The sequence below is a fragment of the Pinus tabuliformis genome, chromosome 3_2, assembly GCF_031772625.1.
Source record: "Pinus tabuliformis cultivar Carrire ecotype Pingquan chromosome 3_2, CPIR1, whole genome shotgun sequence".
NCBI classification, from domain to species: Eukaryota; Viridiplantae; Streptophyta; class Pinopsida; order Pinales; family Pinaceae; genus Pinus; species Pinus tabuliformis.
In genome coordinates this window covers 641,424,234-641,430,209 of record NC_142302.1, presented here as the reverse complement: position 1 = coordinate 641,430,209, position 5,976 = coordinate 641,424,234, and the positions used below count along the sequence as shown (strand labels likewise).

Sequence of the window (5,976 nt, the reverse complement as noted above, 5' to 3'; positions counted from 1 at the left end):
TATACTGTCCAATAAGCCCAAGGATCGCATACCTTTTAAAACTTTGTATTACCATTATATGTTTCTCCTTGAAGGTATATAATATGTTTCTTCTTTAACATATATATTATGTTTTGCATTTCTTAATATTTGACAAAATACTAAAGTTGAAAAGAATATAAAATCTCACTTTTTAGAATATTTTATGATATAAGAGATTGATTTAAGTGATGTTTTGGGTTAGGAGAGGTTAGCTTTATAAAGTAAAAAAATATTAACAATTTTAAAGTCTAAATTTTGACAATTCAACATAATTTGGCTTTACATAATAATAAAAAAGAAATTAAGAATTTTTATTTCATATATCTTATTCATAACATTTTAATGGTTTATTCATATAGTAATAAAAAAAAACTCATATTTATAGGCAATTTGAAAATGATAATTTTAAGAGTGTTTACATCCAAAAAGTGTGAGAATAGTTTGAGATATGGTAGCACACACTATCCCATCATTATGAGATTTTAATACCATGAAAATGATCATTTAAGAGTGTTTACGGTGAGGGAATAGTTTGAGATATGATAGAACACATTATCCCATCATTGTGAGTTTTTAATACCATGTTTGTTAACTAGTGAGAAAAAATCACATGGAGAGAACATAGAAAAATAATCCAATGTAGAGAATAAAAAATAAATAAAAAAACAAGAAAAAACAAAAACAAAATTTGTAAAAAAATTCATAAAACAAATATTATATACTTTTAAATTTTGTATTTGTAATTTAACTTTAAAAAAAAAATCAAAATAAAAAAAAGTTAGTAAGAAAAAATCATAAAACAAATATTATATACTTTTAAATTTTATATTTGTAATCTAACTTTAAAAATTAACATACTCGTAGAGGAGCTAATTTATTTGCAGATATTTCCTGGTACCTAAAGCCATCACTTATATTTTATTAATTTATAAATAATTTATATTTTATTAATTTATAAGTAAATAAACAATTAACACTGTAAATTGTTACACAATTAATGTTATATAAAAAACATTAAAATTTTATCTATGATTTAGTATTAATGTTTTAACATGGTCTACGATGAAGCCATTATCACCTAAATCAATTTAAACTATTTATGATTTAATATTCAATAATCCAACAAAACTACAATGAACATCTTCCACGAGCTTATCATCTTTATAAAATATATTGCTTCAACTGAGATTCGAGTGTGTCGATTTTGTTTCATAACTACGGGTTATCGCTTTGTATAATTTTATTGGTATTAACGTGACCTCGGAGAATTTTTCTGATGAGATAAGAAAAACGCTCTGATTGAAGGATGGTAATGTATTCATAGAAATCATTTGGGTATGAGGATTTTCCGTATTTCAATGGAAATCTGGATGTGGGATGCGATGTTACGATGTGGGTTGAAGAGATTGAGCTCTTTATTTTTCTGTATTATGGGATTTGAATGCAAGAGTTGTTTTTATGGATGATAAAATTAGGAGATTGAGGATTGTGGTCTTTGAATGCAGAAATTGCTTCTCTCGATGATAAACTTGTGCTTTTTTTATAAACCGTTGTGGGGATTCTCCTAAGTTTTTATTGATTTCTCTTTTGCGTATCATTCTTGTCATTGTCAACCCCATTATCATATCAATGTCTGGGATGAGAATGACAAGGATGGGATCAGTGAGGGCTCAATGTCTTTATTGTCATCAGAGTCCAGGTGGGTTGATGGCAGTGAAATGGAAGGGGAATCCCCAAGGTGGTTTGTTGACGATGATCAGACATGACACAAAATGAGGCATGGGCTCATTCTGAAGACCAAGTGAGTGGATTCCTTTGATGTGGAGGCCATGGAGGTGCCTGGTGTTCATAAGGGCCATGATAAGGACCTTTCATTAGGACGGACGCTCGGCTTGGCATTCCAGACACTTGGAGTGGTCTATGGTGATATGGGTACCAACCCCTTGTATGTTTTCACTAGTGTATTCATCCAAGCTCGTACCAAAGGAGAGGAAGATGTTTTGGGTGCATTAGCTTTAGTGATGTACACAATAGCCCTCATCCCTTTGGCTAAATATGTGTTCATTATGCTCAAAGCCAATGAAAATGGTGAAGGGGGGACATTTTCCTTGTACTCTTTGATTTACATATATGCAAAGGTCAATCTGCTCCCCAACCAGCAACCATCATATGAAAAAAATTCCAGTTTCAAGCTCAAGTTGCCCACCCCGAAACTGGAAAGATGATTAAGAATCAAAGAAAGCCTTCAGAGAGTACAAAATTGAAGACCCTACTGCTACTATTGTTTCTCATGGGTACCTCCATGGTAATTGGGGATGGCATACTTACACCTGCAATATCAGTCATGTCTGTTGTGAGTGGCCTGCAAGATGAAATATCTAGCTTTACGGAAGACACAGTGGTCATTGTCTCAATCATATTCCTGGTGATCTTTTTCAACATAAAACAGTTTGGTACAAGCAAAGTAGGCATGACATTTTCTCCGGCACTCATGATATGGTTTTTCTCTATTGGTTCTATTGGACTTTACAATATTATTTAACATGACATGACAATTTTAAGGCCATTCAATCTTGTTTATATTTATTACTTGTTCAAGAGGAACACTATCAAATCATGGATGTCCCTAGGAGGTTGCGTGTTATGCATAATTGGAGTTGAATCTATGTTTGCTGATTTGGGTCACTTCTCAGTAAGATCCATCCAGATAGCCTTCACATGTGTAGCATTCCCATGCCTACTATTGGTTTACATGGATCAAGTTGCATATCTTATGAAGCATCCCTCTGTGATGGAGAAGGTATTCTATGCTTCAATTCCAGATGGTTTTATCTGGCCAGTCTTCGTGATAGCTACTATTGTTGCCATGATTGCAAGCCAGGAAATGATCTTAGCAACAATTTCACCTATTAAAATGTCCATGGCCATAGGATGCTTTCCCAGATTGAAAATAATTCACACATCCCGATGGTTCATGGGTCAAATCTACATTCTTGTCATCAACTGGGTTCTAATGATAATGTGTGTCTTGTTATGTGACTGTTTTAGGAGCATGGCCGAGATATCAAATGCATATGGAATTGCAAAGGTAGGGATGATGATGGTAACTACAAGCCTAGTGACTCTTGTCATGGTTCTTATATGGGAAAAAAATATATTCCTTGCGATTGGATTTCCTGTTCTATTTGGATCAATTGAGCTAATTTATTTTTCTGCAGTTTTGATGAAAGTGGGGGAAAATGGTTGGATAAATGGTTTTTTCCACCTGCTTCCTTCTTGTGATGTTCATTTGGAACTATGGAAGTGTTCTGAATTATCAGGAGTTGTATATCTTGCTGGTCACAGAGATGTCAAGGCTAGAAAGGATTCATGGTTTCTTAAGAAACTGGTTATAATCTACTTCTATGCTTTAATGAGGGAAAACTACAGGGCCCGCCCTGCAAGCCTCAGTGTACCTCACATCAATCTCTTACAAGTTATCATGACATATACTATCTAACTTGAAGGTTTCCATGAATCATACATGATGAATGTTTTTCAAGGACCAAGTCACAACATCAATATGGTGATGGATAACAAAGATTTCCTTGAAGGTGGTGGAGATGAAGTGAATTTTATTGTGAAGTTAACAATCATAAGTTTTGTTGTCGACCAAGCTCTTCATTACTTAGTCCTTGACTTTGTTTGATAGAGAATAATAGTCATTCCTACGATTAATCACTGATATTTATGAACAAAGACAACATTTTTTTTTCAATGAAGGTGATAGGTGGTATTTTATATGCATGGTTAAGCCTAAGATAAGCCATGTTTTCTACATAGGAAAGTTATATTACATTATATCCATGAAAATGAGAGGAAGATGACATTGCATGTTTCCTCGTATAGCTAACCATCGCTCAATAACTTTGGATGCTTCTCCACCTCATTCATTACATCATTGCTTAAGAACCTTGGATGCTTCTCCATTTTTTTTGACATCATGTATTGATTATGTTGTTGATGGAGGTTTTACACTAGGTTTTTCAACATCGAGCTTACTAGTACGAACCTTACTAGGGCTTGCACCAATGGGGTTTTTAGTAAGAGTCTCATGAGGTTTGCATAGCCATGATTATTAAAATCAAAATAGTAGGATTTGAGCTAAAAGATAATTCATAGAGCTTTCCTTCTGGCGAGAAAATCACAAGTTCAACTTCTGCAGTGCAGAGCACTGAGAGCTCGTAAGCTTTCTTGAGCAATCCACCTACATTTTGAAAATGTAGCCTGCCTCTTGGCGATGTTCTCAATCCTCTTCCTCTGCATCTTTCCCCTTACTATTCTTGTATGTCCTCTTTCATTTTTCCCTCCAAACAAACCCTCTCAAATCGAGAAAGCCGAACAACTCACTCGATGAGAATCCAATTATCACTTCTAACGATAACCCAATACAATACCAGAAGTGATCACACAAAACCTCATTGACTCTTCATTTGTTTGGAAAAGAGCCCATCATATACTTCTGACGAGGGATTCCGTCTCAAGTCTAGCTCGCAGGATGTCGCTTAGTCAATTGCGAGAAAAGTTTTCCACCTGCCTATCACATAAGGTCTGTCACACTATATATTAAAATCAGGGACAATCCTTTCTCGGAGTGGACAATCCATTTGAATGCATTGATCAATGCTTTGTGCAACATTGGTAGAGTGGATCATGCAAGGAACTATCTAATGGAGATGAAAAAATTTAAATCCTGATATAGTTTTCTATAGGAAATTCATTGGAGGCTTATGCAAATTGGGTATGGCGGATGAGACAGTGAATCAACTGGAGGTAATGATTAGAAAGGGTCTCTCACCCACATATGCTCTGTACTCTTCACTCATCAAAGCTTGCTGCAAATCAAAGAAAGTTCAAGCCGCTGCCTAGATACGGAACCAAATGCTTAGGGAACGTGTTGTTCCAAGTTATGCAAGTTTTATCTATGGCATGCATCATCTTGGGAAGGTAGGAAAAAAATTGAGGTATAAAAAGTTCTTGAGGAAGTGATAGATTGTAAATTTTCTATACATGTTAAAGTATACACAGAAGTAATGTCTGCTCTATTTCAGGCCAGTGAAGTGGAAAAATCATTACAATTAGAAGACAAAATAGTTAGAAGAGGTTGTGAAACTAACTTTTTGACTCTGTAAGACAGTGTTTCTCTAAGGGAAAAATTGATGAGGTATCCAAGCTTTTAGAAGGCATAAACCAAAGATATCTGGTACCAGGTATTACATTATGAAAAAATTAAAATGCTCAGGTTATTGTTTTTCCAAGGAAACCACTCTTTCTTGAAGGAATGGAGAGGGCTCTTCTCCTAAGAAAGTACTGAACCAAGACCATTGTTAAAAAATGTTGAACCAAGAGTATTGTTAAAATGCAATGTTGCTTAGTTGCATGAAAATTTAATTGTCCAAAATTTAATTTTGAACGCTTTGCTGGAAAAATTTCATATAAAGGTATGCCCTTTTGCCTTATAACATGATGATTTTAATGAAAATGGAGGAAGGGAATCAATTTCAAAGAATCAACTGAAGTTAAAAAATATTAGATTATCAATTATAATCCATAGGAAGGGATGAAAATAAAGGGTATGGTTGTGCTTAGCCTAAAACGTTTGCTTCTCATTTGAGAACTTTGCAAAAACTAAACTTTATTTCTGAATCTATAAACACAACTCCAAGTTTATATCTCAGTTTACATGTAAAGATTCGGTTTAAAGCAAATCTAGAAATAAGAATAAGCAAATCCAGAACTAAGAATTTGAAGCATTATTATTGTGGCAGAGCAAGGCAACTAAAATTTGAGTGCGTGGGATCAAAGTGGGATCTAGAACATGGAAAACTCACAAAAAAAAAACAACAAATATTGTGGAAAGCAGAAAAGAGGAAAAAGAGCATCATTCATTTGTTAATTCTCATACAGAATACAAAT

At 34.2% G+C, this 5,976-nt stretch overlaps 1 pseudogene; it reads left to right on the top strand.

The window, feature by feature from the left end:
* Positions 1-1,694: 1,694 nt before the first annotated feature.
* LOC149182246 (putative potassium transporter 12 pseudogene) lies at positions 1,695-3,416 on the top strand (annotated as a pseudogene).
* Positions 3,417-5,976: the final 2,560 nt, after the last annotated feature.